Source organism: Corvus cornix, chromosome Z, assembly GCF_000738735.6.
Source record: "Corvus cornix cornix isolate S_Up_H32 chromosome Z, ASM73873v5, whole genome shotgun sequence".
Taxonomy (NCBI): domain Eukaryota; kingdom Metazoa; phylum Chordata; class Aves; order Passeriformes; family Corvidae; genus Corvus; species Corvus cornix.
This window is the reverse complement of record NC_046357.1, coordinates 60,810,926-60,832,592: the sequence shown is the minus strand read 5'-3', so window position 1 is coordinate 60,832,592 and position 21,667 is coordinate 60,810,926. Positions and strand designations below refer to the sequence as shown.

Genomic DNA, 21,667 nt, shown 5'->3' with positions numbered 1-21,667 from the left:
TAGCTAACAGCTATTTTGAATAATCTCCCTGAAGATGGTCTGAAATTTTTCATAACATTGCAATTTCCTCTGAAGAATTTTTCGTTCTTTTTAATAAAAGAAGTCATTCTCGCATCTTCTTTCTGCATATTTAGTATCCACATTCCAGGTTTTCAAGTAATATGGAAGGTATATAGGTAGTTTTCCTAATCTATATAAGGCTACAGAGATTGTTAAAGCACTTTTACAAAATGACTTTTTGCGAAATCCACATTCTGTTTAAATGGCTGAACAGGATGAAGCCAAGCCTGTTATGATGTGGCTGTCTCAGCCATATTGCAGCAGTTTGAAAGATGCTCTAATTTATGTCAACTGGTGTAGCCTCTGAGCAGTCATGTGTCTTCTGCAATAGAAACACTCTGACCACCTTTTATTGCTCTTTGCTTCAGCATCTTGTTTCACTGGGCTCCTTAGGAAGGAGGTAAAGGAGACAACTTTTTTACACTTCCTGTTGCTAGGTATCTTTTTCCCCTCAATAACCACTCATACCTAGGTAGGACACCAGAAAAACAGTAGCAAAAAAAGAGTAGCTACTATTTGTGTATAGGTCATACATTGCAGGGGCAGGCTGGGGAGGAGACAATCTGGATTTAATTTTCTGTTAAAAAAACCAACAAACAAAACCAAACAAAGAAACACCACCCTAAACTAAATAGAAAAAAATGAGCAACCAACAACTAGGCTAGAGAGTCTAAAGTAGATTGAACTAGATCATTGACAACAGATGAGAGAGAAAGTGAAGGAAAACATTTCTAGACACCCTTTTTACCCAAGTGCTACTCGAATTTAGGACACATTTCTGCTTCATCAAGTTTACAGCTCAGTGTGAAATGATAACAGTTATATTATTTTTATAACATTTGTACCAACAAATCAGCCCATACATCTTATACATAACTTTGGCATTTGGGACATACTCTGACCTGATGCAATTTCAGAGATGTAATGAAATATGTTTCTTGAACCTGAAAAACTGATTTGCTTAGTTCCAGCAGTTTCTTTCATCGACCCTCAAAGGAAGCAACTGAAGGAGAGAATTCCTCTAATAACTGACACTGCTGGAATTTTACATGGTTTACTCACATGGCAGTGAGATAAATGCCACTTGATAAATGTGTTCTTTGTAATAGCTATGTGGTGCAGCTGTACTCAAGCTCACTGTGTCCAAGCCAGCTTTTGAACCAAACACAGAGAGCTGCCTCAGTGCAGCTCTAAGCTTGATTGAATTAGTCATGGCTATTACTTCTCAAATGCAGATATACTGCATTTGGGACCTGGGCATGTAGTACTATATGGTTTTGTACTGAGTCACATAGACATTAAAACCCTAGCAGACCTTGACAGAACTCCTTTATTTGTGCCCTATTAGCAATATGGAGCCGCCCCAAGACACACATCTAAGAAAGAAAGTCAAACACAGAAACATTCACTGTTGTCACAACTAATCTCTAGGCACTCTTGAGAAAAAAAATAAAAAAAAAATCATATACCATTAAATATTTTTAAATTACATTAAGAGTGACACATCTTAGCACAAATAAGAAAAAAATCAGGTTCATAGATAAAATTAGGAAAAAAAAAATTAGGCATTTAACTTAAATGTCACTTGGGTATACAGGTATTTGGGAGGAGTTACAAAGTTGATGATGCGAGGAAAAGACATTGAACATTGCTGAACTCAGATTTCTTTCTCCAATGAGTAAATGTTATGACTGTTTTACTGTTCATTTTAGACTCTGTCTTCACTGAGTTAGACCAAAAGGTGTCAGTGAAGAAGCCTGAATGTCAGTACTGTAACCAAATGAATTATCTTTCTTTTTCTCCCAGTTTCGGAAGGCTGACTCCAAAACTAAAGCCAGAAGCTGAGAATTTTACTCTTCATTCTGCTTTCAGATGTATACATGGTGTTTGCACTTTTAGGTTGTTTCTGCTTTTTGAAAAATTCTTACTGTTGCTTTATTGCTTATTAGTCATCTCAATGGGTACCAGTGGCAATATGAGGAAAAAAAAAAGGATAAAAAAGAGAAGTCAGTGCATTGCTCTGATTTTGCCCCTTGATAAAGTCCGTCTGCCTCACTTTGGAACTCCAAATCTGGAATTTCATCCATACTGTATACTGTCCATGGTGGTAAGAATTAATTCCTGTTATTCATTGCAGTAGTTATATAAACATACCAATGAATATATCACTTTATAAATTTTTGAATCTAGTGTAAAAGAGAGCTCTGTGGCCTAACATTAAGATTGATGCATAGGTGATACAGTGCATTTCATTTATTCAGAGGTCATAATTACTTATGGTCAGATTTTACTGATAGTCCCAAATACTGACAGCATTATTCCAAACAGACGTGGCTATATTATTCCAGCTTCCAAACATGTAGAAATCCATAAGAATCTCAAAGCTAAAAAATTCAAATAAGACTTTCCTAATTTTGCTAAATACATGCTGTTAGTACAAGGTAATTGAATAATATTATTTTCTTTACATATTCACCATGAAAGCAGTGAGTTCTTCTTGTTAAATGCAGAGAGAAAAATGGCATGAATACACCACCAGCCCCATGGAAGCAGATTCCATAAACCTCCTCCCAAAATTCATCACAGACACCTGATAAATTAGGCAGCTTGAGCAAATACAACTCAGTGTTTACTAAGTGCAAAACAATTTGAAGCTATGGATGATCTTCCTGTCTGATGAGGAGAATCAATTCTATGCTACATCTTCCATTTTTACTGTTGTCTCAGCTATTTTATAAAGCACCCTAAATAAATTTAAATGTTTTGCCTTATGAAATGCTAATTTCTGTCAATTGAAGTTAACTCTAAGAAAACGGTAATATTTGAAGACTGCCAGAAATACATAGGAATAAATCCAATTATATCTACCACATTTATACTGGTGTACCATTTTTCTAACCTTCACATTTAGGTTTTCATTTTTTAAAAATAAAAGCTGAGGAATCCAAACTCTCTTAATTTTCTAATTATGTCTTTTTAATAAAGATTTTTATTGGCAATTTTTAAAAATTTTCTATTTTTAAAGTATATATTAGTCTACTTTTATTCAGTTCACATTATTTAATACATATCCACATAAAGTGAGAAATGTCTCATAGTCTGTGATGCAAGAAAACATTAGGATGCAAGAAAACATTAGGATAGCAAAATTTACTTGGCTGTACAATATATGTAATTTGATTAATTATATTTTTAAGAGAAAATTTACTGAAATTGCACAATCACTCAAAAAAGACCCCATATTTTATATTTAACATATATGAGACTCTACATGAGCCTACATAGTCTGAATTTAGATTAAGGGTAGGAAAAAAGCAATTTTCCTGTCCTCAGGAGTTTTATATTTTGAACCTTCTGTTCTTCTTTGGAAGAGGTAAATAAATCTGTGATAACTTTTGTTATCCAAAATTCATAAAATTATAAAATTTTTCAGATTTGTCTTTTTCAATTTATTCTTTTTAAAAATTTAATATTTTAAAATAATTTTTAAAGGAAGAAACTCATGCAACTACCTTAATAAATTTTTTTGAGGGACCTGTGCATTTTTAAAGAAATAATGAACTGAAATAGAATAATGCTTCAGCAGAAGGCAATCTAAATCCATACAGTGTTATGATATTTCAGCCCTTTAGCTGTTAGCAATAGAATTATTTAAATTGCTATTTAAATTTATTTTGAAGTCACATCAAGTAATTTGATAAAAATCACAAAATCCTATTTAGTACATCAACATCAATATTATATGGATCAGAGGAATTTTCAGCACCAGATATATTTAACTATAATAAATCTTACGAACCAGGAACTGTCTGTTTCATGATGCAGAGACAGTGCCAAAAGACAAACAGATATGTTGTACAGCTATTAAAGTGCATTTAAAACAATAATTAAAACCAGTTTTCAGAATTTACTCACAACAGGCTAACCTAGTAAAACTTCAAGTATTTTAACATACACATTACCATAACTAATAATAAAATGGGGTCAAGTCCTGATGACAGGTTTGCCATTTGTCTTTTAGGTGACTTTTATATGCTGCAGCAAAACATTTTTTAAAGCTTCATGATATTTTAAAATACCCAAAATAGATGCAACAGCTAAACTGTGAGCATTAAAGTATTTTATGCAAGACTACTAATCATATGTGAATATGCTACATAACTCAAAAAAACCCTTTAGTGTCAGAGTTTGAACATGGTATGAATATCTTCATGTATCACACAAAAATAACTATTTAATGTAATTGAATGTCATCATTAGAAGGAGATTGCTTAGTTTAAACCATTTTATAACTGGAATATTTTGTTAATATATATTTTACTCTTACTCAGGATGCAACTAAAAAGAGATGCCATCTGTATATATAAATACTAAATTGATTGGGTGGCATTTTTCTTTAAAATAATAGGATGAAATAAAGTGGTTTCTACGTCTACAAGACTATATGTATAGCTAATGTATTAATGTGTTTCAGTATGTCTAAAGATTCTGCATTCCCAAATTACAAGTTTCCTATTTTCACTTGTTTTTTGATGTCGCAGAAACAAGTACTTTCAAAAAGTAAGTTTAGAAATATCAGTGGACTTCAGTTTTATACATCTTGTCAAAACTGAATTTAGATCAATATGGGATCGTTACTTGCCACTGAAATGGAATTCAACAAAATCAATTTATAGCTTTTACCTTCTTTATATATAAGTGGAGATGCATTTTCCTACTTTAAACAATTATGCTGTATAGTTTTCTATATGTCCAAGCATATCCTTAAGATATTTCACTTCAAGTCCTGCATCACTCTCTTAAAAAAACAACTAGCATCTAAACACATATTCTCATACAATTACACACATTAAATATTAATGGCCTATTGATGGTGGCTTATTAACCTTTTTCTGACAATGTTGCTTGAACACTTTCCCTATTGCAGATGCAAACTTCCCGTGTTCTCCTATACAATCACTGTTGGCAGAAAGATACAGCTCTCATTAGGTGAGAATTTACAGTTCACACACTTGTTTATTAGACAAGTGGGACCACAACCCTCAGAGAAGTGTTATTTGCGACAGACTTGAAAGACTAACAAATTAAGCTGTTCCTCCATTTGGCCAGCCTCAATAAAAGCAGAAAGTGTTAGAAGCTAACTCTAGAGAGAAACTTCTTTGTTTCTACAGCTGTTTTTTTGTTCATTTGTTTTTCTTATCTTTTGCACTTTTTTCTTCAGACTTCTCTGTGCTTATACATAAAACGGGACAAAATACAATAAATGCAATCCAGTAAATTTTTCACATAAATTTAATAAGGTCTGTAGTTTGTGGATGTTTTGTTTTTATTAATCGAATTTTGAAATATTGTCTTATTTGTGTATGAATAAAATTTCAAAATGGAAGGGTGCAGAAGACACAACAGAAGTAAGAGGTACTCAGGAACTTCCAGGTTTACATTTCTAACATAACTATTGTGGATTACAACATATACAAACAAATCTCTTGTTGGCTTTCACAAAACAATTAATTATCAGCATTCTCAATAAATCATTTATGGCAACACTAGAAGAAAATACTAGCAAGAAGTGGAGATCCAGAGGAAAAAATCAATTCACAAAATTCCCTTCCATCTCTAAGTGTAGCTAATTGATAGGAAATTACAGGTTTAAATTTTTGTCTAAATCAAAGGTCTCTTATTGTAACTGTGTGGTTTGGAGAGAGTCCTCTGACCTAGTACAGGTCTCTGCCCTCCCTTCACAGCTGGGTAACTCCTCCTGTTTGCCTGTTTATTCTCCCCCTTGCACCTTCCCTGAATCAGTACACACAGATGAAGGTCTGCACTGAGGATGTCAAAACTAACCCTTCTCATTTTTTATTAAGGTGGATCACCAGATTTTCTGCACTATCAGACATTAATAATTCATTTATTTCACCGCTATGTTTCTGACACTGTCCAGGAAGAAACACTTTGAGAGAATACGAATATGGTAGCTGACAATGAAAGCTCTTAGTTGTTAGCTCATGTCTTAAGGACTCAGATCACTTTTTGCTTAACTCCTTCCCCTCCTCCAAAAAATAGCAGTCTACAGAAATTTTGGATGTTTTCTGAATCCATGAAAATACCTAATCAGTGCTCAGTCTGTGCTAACTTGCCAGTCTTCCAGCACTCAGCCCCATGGTTTAATTACATCCTCTTTTAAAAACAGTATTGTACTTGAACATTTTGCACATCGTCTTTCAAGTCTGCTAGCATGAAAAAGCCTGGACATTAAGTTCCCCTCTACCTCTTTTTAATGGTTCATTGGTTTCTAAACCTACACCTTCTACTTCTCTCTGAGACAGCTCAGTATCTTAAACCTTTCTATACTCCTATACTTCTATACTTCTTTTTATTTCTTTTCAACCTGAACATTTAATTATTGCTGGCTTTGATTTCTGAACAAAGAACATAAGTATTTCAGCCCATCCATCCACTGATATCTCAACAGGAAAGGTAATCTGATCCTGATTTTTGTCTTTGACATTTTCTCAGTAGCAAAATTATTACTGAAACACTGAAAATTCTATTTTAATTTAAAGTTCAAGCTCAGACAAAATTAAGCTTATTTTTCTTAATTACATTTCCTTATTCTGTTATTTTAATCCAAATCCACAAGGAATATACAGCTGAAAAATAGATTCTATGCTTTGCCCCTAAAATATTCCAATGTGTACTTTGTTCTCACTTTACAAAATATTTTTTGAATGACCCATCTCTTTGTATAGGCTTTGCTCTATGATTAATGATGCTGTCACTGAAGCAAATCTAAAACAACACTTCCACGTCTGTTTCAGCTGTCATGCCAGCTCAATTATTGCAGTAGCTTTACCTATTTACAGCCAAAATCTATAGTTATCATTTCTTTATTAGCAAGGAATCCTCTTGACTCAGCAGTAGATTTTGGTGAGGAAAAACTGACATGATTCAAACCCTAAATCAGAATTTTTATGTGAAAAGGAAATGAGAAGTATGTTTAACAGATGTCTACTTTATAAATCCTACATTAAAATATACAGGAATCTTCTTAGTAAGGGCTTAAGGCCAAAATGAATCAATCATGACAGTTTTAATTTTCATTTATACCATTATCAAACAAATATTCATGAAAGACTAAATAGGGTTAAGTGCTCAAGAGGGTTGAGAATGAAAAGAATTCTCAAAGGAGGTCACAATATTTCTTCAGAAACTGGATATGATAAAAATTAATTTAATTTGGTAATACTAAACTATATATAAAATCACACATTCTCAGATATAAAAAGTATTTACAACATATATTTGAAGAAAAATATCTGCTACTCCAGAAGAAATTTTTCCATTCAGCTTTTTCATCATGAACTCTTTGTGACCCCATTTAAGGAAGATTTTGCAAGAGATACTATCCTTGTCAGGATGAATTTGATTCAAGCAACAGTTGGTGTACACTGCAGTGATTTTAGCTTCTTTGTTGAAAGAAGCTAGCTTTGAAGATTTACAGTCAAAGATTGAATCTAGCAATTCGCCGTAAACTCCATTTATCATTGGACATTACTTTATCAGATAGTTGCACACGGTAGAGAAAAATACAGAGAAGGTTTCATTAATTCTTTGGTGAATGTGGCTCTATTCTAATGATATATGGCTTCAACATGAACATTACACCATGGACTGACTTTATTACCTACAGTTCATATGAACATGTGCCTATAACTCTTAAAAATGGCAGAAGAAGCATCCTAAAACAGTTTACCTGTGAAGTTTCTTGCCTAATACAGCAGCTTTATCTCCCCATCTCATTAATTCAAGGGCAAGTTTGCATTATAAGAAAAAAAGACAAAGCATTACTTATGTTTCAAAAATTTTCAAGTAAGTTTATTGAATTACTTAGACTACTAATCAAACACAGCACCAGAAATATTTGCATATTTAAATATTTTATCTAAGATATCTGTGGCCCTAGGATGACTTGTCTCATTAATAGACCCCTTGTGTTTGGGTAAATCCTTTTCAGTAAAACTCCAGACCAGACCTTGAAGCTCTCACAGTACTCTAATTCTCTGTGATTTCCTTCAATTTCACACTCTGCCCCTAACAAATTAACCAAGCTGTTTCCATTGTACACAGAATATAAAGAACTTACAGAAACCAAATACCTGTGAGTCTGTGATGGGAACTACCATAAGGTAGTTTAACCTGTTAAATTCCAAAAAGTCGATAGTTACCATTTCAGAAAACACAACAGGTGTTGAAAATTAGCACATTTATTTATTTGTTCTATAAAAATGTAGCATTTTTCTAGAATATTTACACACTGATTTGTTAAATGCATATGAAATTGGGAGAGGTTAAATTTACTCATTAATTATAGAAGGGGTTTTCTTTCGCATGTCTATAGCTAGTAGGTATTGCAGATTCTTGAAAACCTTTTGTGCTACTGAATAACAAGTTTAGGTTTCTACTGTCTCTAATTCCAAGTGAAAACTTGGTGGCAGAAATTAAGTATTCAAGAATCTTTCACAATCACCAGTAACACACCTCCTGAGTGTTCTGAAGCAAGAACACATGCTAAATTTTTTTCCATGCAATGCAATGGAATTTGTGTGCTTCTATAAAAATCTCACCCTAAACTCTCTGGCCATTAAGCATCTATTTCAAACCATCTTCTTCAGTATAAAATATGTTTGATTACTCGCACATAATCCATAAATTTCTTCTGCCTATGTGCTTCAAACCATCTCATCTGATTCTCTGGTATCAAAGAGTAAGATTGAGGAGTGTTTCTTCAGTTGTAAACTTCTGCCAAATAGGTGATAGCATCATTTTTCCAAATTTTAAAAGGATATCAACAGTAGAGACAACCATGCAAGTCTATTCACCAGTGTGCAAAAACCATATATGTTGGTGTTTTTTTCTCTAGGTGCTATATAAAATTTTCCCTAATGACCAATAAGGCAATATGCACTCAGGTTCTAAAATATATGTGTTGTCTTCTAAACTGAGACCATCTGGCTTTTCACAGGTCATAATTATCAGTGAACATCTGAAGTCAAAGATACTACAGGTCAACATAAGCTATTAGGTGAACTCATCACTTTTCTCAGTAGTAAAAATATATTTGACATACACTTTTCACATCAAGTGCATCTATTATCTTTGTGTTAGAACACTCAGAATTAGGGCCCTGTAACCATATAGCTTTTCATAAAGTAGATGGAAATAAGGTACCTCTGATGAAGGGTTTTTAAAAGGAAGTATAGTGAAATAAATTTGGTGAAAACTACAATAAAAGCCAAAAATACTTAGGACCAAGTATATTTTGCAAATATGTGTCTGAATCACACTAGATATGTTTGCAATTTTCTCTCTCCTGAATGAAAGTGTGAAAATCAAAGGGCTTTATTTCAGAAGATATTAATCTTGAGCAACATTTGAATGAAGGTTATTTTCTTTACCCTCACTTGCACAAGATTCTTACCATCAGAAAACAACTGTCTATCCCTATAATGCTTTTTGACTCTTCAGATAAGTGCAGTATACAGAAGCTCTCTCCATATATAATACATATATATTATAGCACGCTTAATTCAAGAAATCTGACTGTATCAATTTCCACAACACTAATCATTATAGTAGTCTATTATTTGTGTTATGAGATCAGCCAGTTAAAAGCAGTAGTGTGATTATCATTAAGAACAAGAATTTGATTTATATATCTGTCAATTATTTGCTATTCCCTCTCCAGTTCTGATGACTCCCTAAATAATACTTTTCAGGCCTTCATATAATCTTCCTGCTCTACAACCACTAATACACATAATCATGTGTATAATTATACTGCACCAAGAGTGTAGAATTATATGTAAGAGCATTAGTAAGATATTGAGAACAATTATATGAAGCAGAGAGCAGGGAAGGAGTTCCCCATTCCACATCCTGTATGTTACTTTTAGGACGCAAGTTATGGCAAAGCAGGGCAAATATTAGTTTTCCCAAACTAGCAATTAAATTGTATTGCTGAATGGTCCTGTGGCTGAAGAATTACACTAGGATTTATGGATTATGAGTTCAATTTCTGATTATTATGTATATTACAAATATTATACTCAATTCCTGTGTAAATCACATTTTACCTGGATAGGAAAATTAAACCTATCTGTAAAAAAAATTATCCTATGGATGTTATTTAGAATATTTAGGTTGTTATTTCTTCAGGAACTGACAGTTACCGAATTGGAACCCCTCATCTTTTCTCTCACATAAGATAATAATTAAAACAGTAATTTTGTTCTAGTTTGTAGGGTTATAAACTCAAAATAAGAATGTTTGGTTAAAACATCCAAACATGCACTACTACTTTCTCTCATATAGTACAGTATGCACTGCCCAGGATAACCATATTAAAGCACAATGCAAACCTAAGTATATAAACAAACACCCTCATTAAGTATCAGCTATACAATAAATAAACCCAGCATTCTCAGACTCCTTATAAGCAGGTTATAAAAAAAAAATGGACATCTTTCCCACAACATTGTTGATGTAAAGAGGAAATATAAACCAGCCATGCTAGAGTTACAGATACTGTTCATAAGCTTAGCTTCGTTGCACAACATATTGTTCTTTCTGCTCCACAAAAACCCCAAGCCTCAGTATTCTTCAGACAATACTGCCAATTTTCAAGATCTTTCAAATAATTTTGTCTTCCTTTCTTACATGAAGAAACGTTTTCTGGTTTGTTGGTTTCTTTTTTTTTACTTTTGCTTTCAGTCTTCTCCAGGCTGCATACTGCTAACCTCTAGGCTACTTTCGAATCCCTCAGTCATCAAGTGAAAAGAAGAGAAACATGAAGCTTTTCCCTACTTCTTGTTCCCTGAGTCAAGGAAAAATGGTATCACAGTCTTCTTACCCCTTTTTCCATATGTGTTGATTTAATGGCTTTTAAAGGTCAGCAAGGGAGACCAGAGATGGCAGGGAACTTATCTGTCCCTGCTTCTCCGGGAACACCCAAAGGAGAATATCCCTCAGGGTTCCTTTCACTCTCAGCAATGAGACAAAGTGAAAATAAAGAGCTTTACACATTTCTCAGTCACTTTTCACATATTCGGTTTAGTGAATCGGAAACATTGCATAAGTTTATTTATAGGTGACTACCAGTTGCACCAAAGTGCAAGTGACATTAGAACAATTAATTCTTCTTTGCACATATACAGGTTCTTCTGGGGTCCTATTTGGTTTTGTGGTTTTTAAGTCTTATCTCACTGGTTTTTATTAAATTTAAGTGGAGATAATTTTAGGTTTTAGTCAACCTAAACCTGAAAAACAAATGTTTAGCTTTGTGTCAGTAGTGCAGAGTACTACAACACCATGATACTTCCAGATTTTCAAATCTAGTTAATCCACCCATAATGTCACTTCCTCTGGTGGGAACATTATATTATTAAGAGTAGTCAGCTTTTTTTAAATTGTATCAGCAATGAATAAGTGTTACCAGGGAAATTTGATTGGTTTAATAGGATTTATTTGCAGTAGATGAAGACAACTTTTGAAGCCACAAAACCTTACACAGATCATTGATGATTTCAGAGGGCAAGCATACACGGATGTCATCAGCAACAGAGGAAACACTTTTCTTAGACTAGTATATCTAATTTCAAGCACTGACACGACTATTTTCTTCTCAAGTCAGATGAGTGCATGAGAAGTAAAGGGCAGAATATATACAGGCTTGTAACACTATCTGTCTAAGGTCTGCAGCTAGTGTATTTTTCTTTCGCAAGAAGCCCATAAATTTCAAAAGCTGTCTAGAGTAATAGCTGTCTTATACTTTAAAGATGCAACGGATGTCTCAAACTTTGGATGACAGACCATTTACAAAAACTGCTCTTAGTGATATTATACAACTGCTCTGGAAACTTGACGCATTTGTCTGGAAAAGCCAATCCATTTTGATGATTTTTGACACTCTAATATGTACAAGTTTAAAAAAAACAAAAAGGACATATAGAAATCAGGTGAAAAGTAAAGCATGTAAGCTTTACTTTTCATGTAAGCAAGGAAACCAGGGTCATATATTCCCAGATAGTTTTTCAACTTTACAGGAGGGCTAGAATGTTAAACTTGTTATGTTTAGCCATAAAAAGAATATTCTCCTGTTACATTTGCTCAGAACAATGTTCTAATAATAACACCAGCTTCTTGGAAAATCATAAAACTTTTAAAAAATATTTGCACTACCATTGTACTCCTTAGTCTGAGGCTTGCACTGTACTAGGCAAGAAAGCATACACTTGCCAAAAGCATCCTTCATCCTACTGAATTAAACCAACACTTCTGCAAATCAGTTTAGGAATTATACACACTAATAATTAAAGAAAGTTCAAGTAAGTTTCAATTGTTTATATGATCTCCATTCTCATAATGGGACCTATGAAAAGGATCAACTATTTTGTTTTATCAGCAATGAATGGAACTAATTTTTGCCAGTCTTGAGGCAAATAATTAAATATTTTGTCCTTTTAAAACAGACAGATATTTAATAATTCTATCCCTTTTCAGATTATCTTTCTCATTAAAAAATGGTAGACACATATTTGGAGTTTTGAAAAGGAAAAGAAATTGTAGAAACATGAATTCTCAGGAGTGATAGTATTATCTCTGTGGAAACAAAACAGGCACTTTAAACTGATGGTGAAAACTTTCCCTATTCTATGAATCACAGTGACAACATAATAATTCAGTCAAATAATCACTTTTGTATTCGCAATAGGATGTACAATATTCACAGACTAAAATATCTTGCAACAAACCTTAGCCTGTCAATCTAATTTTTCTATTTAACAAAAAACATGAGAGTTAACTATAATTTCTTCTTTAAGTGAAAATATTTGTTTCCAGAAAAGAGCTATTTCAAAAACAATAAATTATGAAGAAGTCAAATTTCATTAAAGGTATTAAATGACTGAAATTATATTAATCTCAAATACTGTGTTTGGTTTTGGGCCCCTCACTGCAAGAAGGATTGAGGTGGTGGAGTGTGTTCAGAGAAGAGCAATGGATCTAATTAAGGGTTTCAAGCAGAAGTCCCATAAGGAGCAGCTGAGGGAACTGGGGTTGTTTAGCCTGGAGAAAAGAGGGCTGAGGGGAGACCCTATTGTTCTCTACAACTGCCTGAAAGGAGGTTGTAGCCAGGTGAGGTTAGGTCTCTCCTCCCATGTAACAAGTGACAGGATGAGAAGCTGACACAACAGAAGGAAGGGATGCCACATGGACAAGCTTCAGGAGTAGACCTAAGTGAATGTCATGAAGTTCAACAAGGCCAAGTGTAAGGTGGTGCCCCTGGGTTGGGGCAATCTCAGACATGGTTACAGACTGGGAGAAGGAATCATTGAAAGGAGACAGACATAGAAGGACTTCGGGCTGCTCACAGATTAAAAGCTGGCCACAAGCTGGCATTGTGTACCTGCCGTCCAGAAAGCCAAGTACATCTTGGGCTGCATCAAAAGAAGCATGAACCACCAGGTTCAGAGATGTTACTCTTCCCCTCTATTCTGCTCGTGTTATTCCAAGGGAATCTTCAAAAACAAACGTGATAACTAGAGATAAAACTGTTGCAGTTCCACCAGACTATTCAGAAAAAGATTGATGACCTATTAGAATCTTAAAGAATTAAAAGTATAACATTCAGGCCAGCCTACCACATCTTCTACAAAACTTCTGCAGAGATTTTAAATTCAGAGTTTTGATTATTTTTATGTATTTTATTCCTCTTATAAATTTTATCTTAAAAATAAAACTAAGGAAGAGGCATTTGGTCCAGCTTCAATAGAGACTTACCATTTTTAAGTTATTTTGAAGAAATAGGTTGCAACCAGGATGACATGCAAAGGGTTTTTCATTTTTTTTTTTAAATGTGTTCTAGAATGAAATTGTGCAATAAGTGGGAGGTGAGAGATAATTATTTCAATTGATAATGTCATATGGGTGCACAAGAGAATAGAAATTTCAAAAAATTATGGCAGAACATTTAATACTAATTTACTTCTTAAATAATAAAATTAAGTTAAGCTCCAATAGAATCTTTTAACTGGAATGAGCTCTAAAAATGTTCTTATGAAAGAGTCTCAATTTAATAGCTGCTTAAAATAATTTGCATTAAGTCTGTAACCAAAACCTACACTAAAGCTTTAATTAACTACAGACGCAGTCAATTAAAAATATGAAATTAAGGAGTTACCTTCTCCCATAACTGTGATCCTGTTTTTTTATAAGCAACATGATGTAGTTAATGATTTTAATCTGCTCTTGCTCTAGCCGTGACATTTATAAAGTATATTTGACATCACATGCAATGCATATTAATTTGTAGTAGTCAGAGTTATTGGTTGGCATCTTAATTATACATTATATTTGAAATACACATTTTTTATTTTCATGGAATTATTTCACATGGTTTATCATTTGTTGTACAGAAACAAATTTTGCTAGCAGGAGGATAATTTATTTTTAATTCCATTTGCTGCTCTTCACTGTCTGATGTCAGAAATACTGTTTAAAAAAAATAAAGCCCAACAACACTAAATTTCTCACAAGGATACACTATAATAATATGGGGGAAAAAAAGCAAATTCTCTAAAAATATTATTTTTAGAAAATAAGCTTTTTGTTCAAATAAATGAACTTCCAAAAAAAAAAAGAAAAAACCACAGGTATGGGTCTTTTTGTTAGCCAGAAACAAACAAAAAAAAGAAATACTTTAGTCATAATCAGTCATTGCTTTTCAGATACAAAAATGACAAAGGAATCTAGAGAATTGGAGATAGTTTAAAATTAAATGATAGCATGGACACACTATGTCTGAGGTAAATCTGTGAGAAAGACTTTTGTTTGGAGACTATTGGGAAAGGACCAGGAGGACATATCACTAACGTTCAGCTCTAACTCCTCTACCAAACACTGGACTTAAAATTTTTAAGGCCTTAAATGTTTTAATTGTCTTTAAGTACTTTAAATCCTGAAGGATAGAGTACTACTTTTGATGTACTAATTCATTCATTCCTAATGGACTAACTCTGTCATGTCTCTCAGACAGTTTCTTTCCTATGTCCAACTTCAGTAAGGGTGGCCATAACCCCAGGAGCCCAACTTTCACCCATCAACAATTTACAACAATGCACTGGAGAGCCTCCGCAGCTCTCTTCAACTTTCTCATCAAGGATAGCCTAGGACTAGTCCATAAAACTCCTAGTCACAAAAGGATACTTCTGTAGTTTCCCACATGACAAGCATTTGCTGGAACAAGGATATTTTTGGATGGATCACTTCTGATGGTAGTCAGAGGCCAAAGGAAATACAAGAAATAATCTTATGTTAAATAACATAAACATAGACATAAACAGGTATTAACCACTAGATCAATGAAGATACTATAAATGCATAAAATAAACCACCATCCTTTGTAGTAGAAAGTTCTGAATAGTGACTCATTAATGGTATGTAACTACATTTTGGGGGGCTATGACAATATAATATGTTCTCTTTTCTTGGTTAGAATGAGCCAAACATATGAGTTTATTATACTTGTTCATTTTTCAAACATAGCCCCTAATAATGGATGACAGGGAGTTCTATCTCGCTAAGAAAGCCATCAGCAACACGGTTGTATGACAGATTTTCTAAGTGAAAAGCAAGTTACTTTGGATATAAATTGAATTTACCTTTGCAACTAGTATCCCGTTATGAATCCTAAACAATTCCGTCTTGCTTTGGGGAGTTTGAAAAGCATCAGTTTCATCAGGAGACATCAAGGGGCTCCTCACATGATGTCAGGAAAATAAGAGAGGCTCGCAGTGTAGTATCAGTGCTTTCATGCAGTTGCAGTTTTTGTATGAATATTCTTTATGTTAATTATAATAATTCTTAGTATTGTTGCTATTTCTATTGTTATGAATCAAATATTAATTTAAAGTTATGCAAAAGTCTTATATGAAATAAAAGACTGAGAGCATATGTATATGTGCTTTAATATGTTTCTAAATAATTAAGTTAGTCTTCTATCAGCTTAATTACACTTTTACACCTTGCTGATTAGAAAGCTAGACTTTCTACACATTTTGAGCTGTGACATGTTTTCATATTGGGACTCTGTAAAGAAAAATACAACACCAATCTGAAGAACATGTTTCAGACAGAATAAGGAAGAGTTTCCTGGTTTGGTTTCACAAAACCAAACCAAAAGAAAGCAAAAACCACACAGAAAATGACTGTAATTTCGGATAAGTCACATTTAGAATAAGAGCATTAGTCATTATTACACTGTGCAATTCCTCAAAAAAAAATCAAAGAAATATTGTGTACATCAGCCTGCAAGCAGTTATATTTAAAATAATAAAGGCAGTATGTTCTCTCTTGTACACAGTTAATAACACTGTTAGTGTAAAATGATGCAGTCTATTGAGGTGATTTTCTGATGCGTACAAAGAGGAATTTTTAATTGTTATCTGAAATCCAATTTACCACTGGGTATAAAATAAACACCTTTGGAACAGTTATAATGAAACAACATATCAGATAACCCTGCAGAAAGCAACATAAATTACAGCTATAAATGTATTCTCAAAAGACTGAAAAATAATAAAGGAACAGGTCCAGTTTCACTGAAAGTGGCAGTTTTAAACACCCTATTGGAGTTATATGTGATAAAATGAAGAAAAGACAAGACAGCTTCTGTAAAGGAAATACATGTCTCATAAATTTAATAGACTTCTCTGAAAGACTCAATAAACACATATATCAGAGAGTGATCCAGTCAATAAAATCTGTTTGAGTTTCCAAGAATTATTCAACATGGTCTTTAACAAGTCTTGGAGAAAGCAAGTTGCCATAAAAAGACAGAAGACCCTTATGTAAATAAATAGCCAGTTAAGGAGCAGGAGACATAGAATCATATAATCATGGAACCATTAAGGTTAGAAACGACCTCCAAGACCATTATGTCCAACTTTTGACCAAACAACACCATGCCAACTAAACCATAGCACTGAGTACCACATTTAGTTGCTCTAACTACGAGGCAGGGTGACTCCATCACCTTCCTCAGCAGCCCATTCCAATGCTTATCAATTCTTCCAGTGAAAAAATTTTCCTGATGTCCAACCTGAACCTCCTCTTGCAGCCATTTCCTCTTCTCCTGCTGCTAGTTGACAGGGAGAAGAGACTGACCCCCACCTGGCTTTCCCCCACCCTCTCCTTTCTGGAGGACATGCTCTCTTCTGATACTCCTCCAGGCGAAGCAATGCCAGCTCCCTCAGCCATTTCTCATGTCACTTGTGCTCCAGACCCTTCACCAGCTTTGTTGCCGTTCTCTGGACTTGCTCCAGCACCAGAATTTCTTCTAGTAAGGTGCCCAAACCTGGACACAGGATTTGAGGTGCGGCCACACCAGTGCCGAGTACATGGGGACAATATCCTGCCCTGGTCCTGCTGTCCACACTGTTGGTGATACAGACCAGGACGACATTGGCCTTCTTGGCCACCTGGGCACACACTAGCTCATGTTCAGCTGCTGTCAAACAGCACCCTAAGGCTGTTTTCCTTACAGCTTCCAGGCACTCTTCCTTTAATCTGTAGTACTGCCCATGGTTGTAGTGACATAATTGCAGCACTTGGTACTTGGCCTTGTTGAACCTCATACCATTGCCATCAGCACACCAATCCAATCTCCCAGGACCCCTCTGGGTCCCCTTCGACCCACCAGCAGATCAACACTCCTGACAAGCTTGGTGTCATCTGAACTTACTGAGGGTGCACTCCATCCCCTTGCCCAGATCATTGATCAGGATATTAAACATGACTGGCTCCAACTGACTGAGCCCTAGGTCACCCCACTAATGACCAGCCAACAGCTGGATGTACCTTCATTCCCCACTACTATCTGGGCCTGGCCATCCAGCCAGTTTTTAACCCAGCAAACAGTGCAGATGTCCGAGACATGGGAAGCCAGCTTCTGCAGGAGAATATTGTGGGAGATAAAGTATCAAAAGCTTTACTGAAGTCCAGTAGACAACACACACAACCTTCCCTTCATCCACTATGCAAGTCACCTGGTCATAAAAGGAGATCATGTTGGTAGGACCTACCTTTCCCAAACTCTTGCTGGCTGGGCATGATCCCCTGGTTGTTCCTGTTATACAAGTATAAATTATAAATAATAACTTTTAACTGTTGCCATTGATGACTTGTATTGATACTGTTCAGTTTAATAGTTTCACAAATGAATCACAAAAAAGGGCGAATTACCCAATGATGACATATGATACTGTATTAATATACAGAGTACTAAACTTGAGGCATGAGTTGCAGAAGAGTCTTAAGCAACTGATAAAAAAAGCCAAGAAATTAAATACAACATATGTAAAATGGCACATGTGGTAGAAACAAATAAGGAACTAACTAATACCACCCTAAAATTCTCAGTGAAAATATAAGCTCACTGCTCAGTAGTCATCAAGAGTTCAGACTGAACAGGAAGAATTATGAGGGAAGGAGCACTGAAAAAAATATACAAGTTTAAAAAATTATGCCATTCACCCTTCTGAATTAATGTTCAATTTCCATCTCAGCCTTTTCAAAAAGAGTGCAATTAGCCTCAAAAAGGTACAGAGAATGGTGGCAAAGATACACAATAAGGTGGATGGCTTTTCAACTAGAAACAAGTATGTAGGACTTCACAAGTACGACCACCTAGCAGGGAGGGAGCTCTGCAGGTTAGAAGTTACATGTAACCCTGAAAATTAAGGTGGAAAATGGACTCTGCCTAGTAATAAAAAAAACCTCTTCCATACATTCCAAAATCTAGTGGCATGTATTTCACAGAGAATCTACCAGATGAAGAATCTAGAAACCTACTGAAACTACAAGGAAGATGCCTTAAATTCCCAAGAATCATGGAAAGTGCTGCATAGCCAAGCGCTGCTGGCTTGGGTGAAGAACACCAAGGAATATCTGCATTTTTCATTATAATGCATGTAGCTATGTCAATGCAATTACAAGCTCTGGTGCACAACAAATACCTCTACAAGGGCCAGTAATAAGGTGACCTCTAGTTCATGTCTCCTTCTATATGAAAAGGCTGAGAAAGTTGGGATTGCTCAGCCTGGAAAAGAGAAGGCTTCAGGGTGAACTTATTGTGGTTTTCCAGTATCTAATGGAGCATACAAGAAAGCTGGTGAAGGACTTTTTACAAGGGCATGTAGTGACAGGACAAGGGGGAATGCCTTTAAACTGAGAGTGGGTTTAAATCAAATATTAGCAAGAAATTTTTACTGTGAGGGTGGTGAGGCACTGGAAGGTATTCCTCAGAGAAGTTGTGGGAGCCTCACCCCTGTAAGTGTCCAGGGTCAAGTTATGGGACTTTGAACAACCCAGTCTAGTTGAAGGTGTCCCTGCCCATGGGAGCAGGTTTGGAATTTGATAATCTTCAAGGACCTTTCGAACCCAAACCACTCTGATTCTATGAAAAAAGACGTGTTCTTACAAAGTCACCTGTTAGATGAGGAAACTGACCTGCAGATAGTAAAAGGGTCAGTGGATATTCTTAAGAAATGATAGTAAAAACTTGGCTTTTCCTTATGTACTTTCCCAGATAACGTTACTGGATACTGTCTTCACTGGTTTTTAAAGTCAGGTGACACTTTGGTCATACCAAAATCTCACAGCCCTTAGTAGAAAAGGAGTGGGTTGCTAAAGGAAAAGAAAACTAATTAAATTAAATTATTAAGAGAACCACTAATAAACTGAATGGAAGATGTGTAAGAGAGTGAAGAAAGAAGAGTCAGGGTTCTTATTTGGTTGACTTGATATGAGATATGAATGCCGTCCCTTTTCTAGATCCAAGAAACAAGTATCTTCCAGAAAATTTCTGGAACTTCTATGAGCACAATTACTAAAAATAAAATGAACCAAATTGACCTTTGTTTAGATTTTGTTAGTGAAGCAATTCCTTCTTATCTGCAACATACCCCAGACCTTGAATTCATGTCTGTCTCATATATTTGTTTTAAGTAAGAGGTGAATGACTACTTCAGGGACAGGACCACACAATCAGGCAGTATGCACTGTCTTCCAAGATGAACCAAAGGATTTTAGTTGAAAAAACATTAATGGTTCAAAAGAAAAATAGGAAAACTGGAAGCTTGAAGATTTTAAAGCTATTTTTAAAAGATCAGAAATCCCAGTAAGGTTAGAAAAAAAGTTATTTTGTCTTCAAACCAAAAGAAGAAAGCCTCATTATGTAACTGCTCTTATTTTTCAGAAAGCACTCCAGAAACAATGTTTCTGTAACTCATTACAGCAGCCTTTCCCAGCCAAGGAAAAGTAATGAGTTAATTTGCTCATTGATGTTTTTCTTCATTTCTTTCATGACATTTCTAACTTGTTTGTTCTTTTTTTTTGGTGTTTTTCATATTTAGGACACTAAAAAATTTTGCAATGTGGTATGTATTAGTATTATCTGAGTCAATATATACAGGCCTCTTCTTAGGGTCCCCTTCTTAAGATACCCTGCTTGGGTATCTTCTTCCTCTTCTTCCTTGCTATATAGCAATGCTGTCACTCTGTGTCACTGCTCTTACCTTCCACCAGCTCTGTTATCTTGTGGCAAATGCCTTTGGATTTAACAACAATATACTTTATGATGACAAAAAAAAATACCTCACAAGAAAAAATATTTCCACATTCTTCTTGCAAAGAACACAAGCACAACTGCAATGATCATTTGCTGTGCAGTCTAAGAAAAAAGTAGTAATTCTGTCTTCAGAATAGGGTTTAAGAGGAATGCAGAAAATACAGCAGGGGATGCATTCTTTGAATAAGAAATGAAGAACATATCAAACAACTGCTCATTAAGCAAATACTGCCAATTCCATGAATCAAATGAGGCAGTATGTTATGGAAAAAAAACCACAGTATGTAATTAGACAATTAAATGATGTCTTAGGCACACAAACAAGAAGACTGAACTAAAGTATTGCAGGGGAGTCCCTTGTTATGGTTTGTTGGGTGTTTTTGTATCTTTCAATCCAAACACAGTTGTCTAAAGATAGACTTGCTTATTGTTTTTAGTACACTATAATCTTTGCATGACTTTTTATTAAACAGCATTTACAAATTAGCTCAATTACACTAGAGAAAAATACAGATAAAAACATGTTTACCAAAAGTAGCTTCAGCAACCAAGAATTTCTTGCATTAATCAGAGCTCTAAGCACCAACCAACTGAACTTGTGGGTGGGACTGAACATAGTTATGTATGCTGCATGCTGTAGATTATCTGAGACACCTGTGACATAAACCTACAGGGGAGCCATGTCTTTCTAGTGTTGCAGCACATTTTAGGTCCTCCAAAACAACCTGTGTACTTACGTTTAAACAATAAAATCCAGTATTGCCTGTACAAAGCTAAATCCATGTGTTCATCTTCCTGCTTAAAATAACATCAGGAAGGCACAATGCTAGTCGGTACACACCGTAGCACCTGAAATTTAATTCTGTTGAGGTACTGTCTTTCTTTATGGCAAACTCACAATCATTAGTCCCTACTTTTTATGTC

At 34.9% G+C, this 21,667-nt stretch overlaps 1 protein-coding gene across 44 annotated transcripts in view; it reads right to left on the bottom strand.

The window, feature by feature from the left end:
- PTPRD (protein tyrosine phosphatase receptor type D) overlaps positions 1-21,667 on the bottom strand; it is a 1,187,151-nt gene that overhangs the window by 1,100,427 nt on the left and 65,057 nt on the right. Inside the window, exon 3 of one of the 44 annotated variants that reach the window (XM_019281930.1) lies at positions 17,287-17,290. The exons of the other annotated variants lie outside the window; for them this stretch is intronic. The gene's annotated coding sequence lies outside the window, so the exon portion shown is untranslated. The remainder of the gene's footprint in view (positions 1-17,286; positions 17,291-21,667) is intronic. 44 annotated transcript variants of the gene reach the window in all.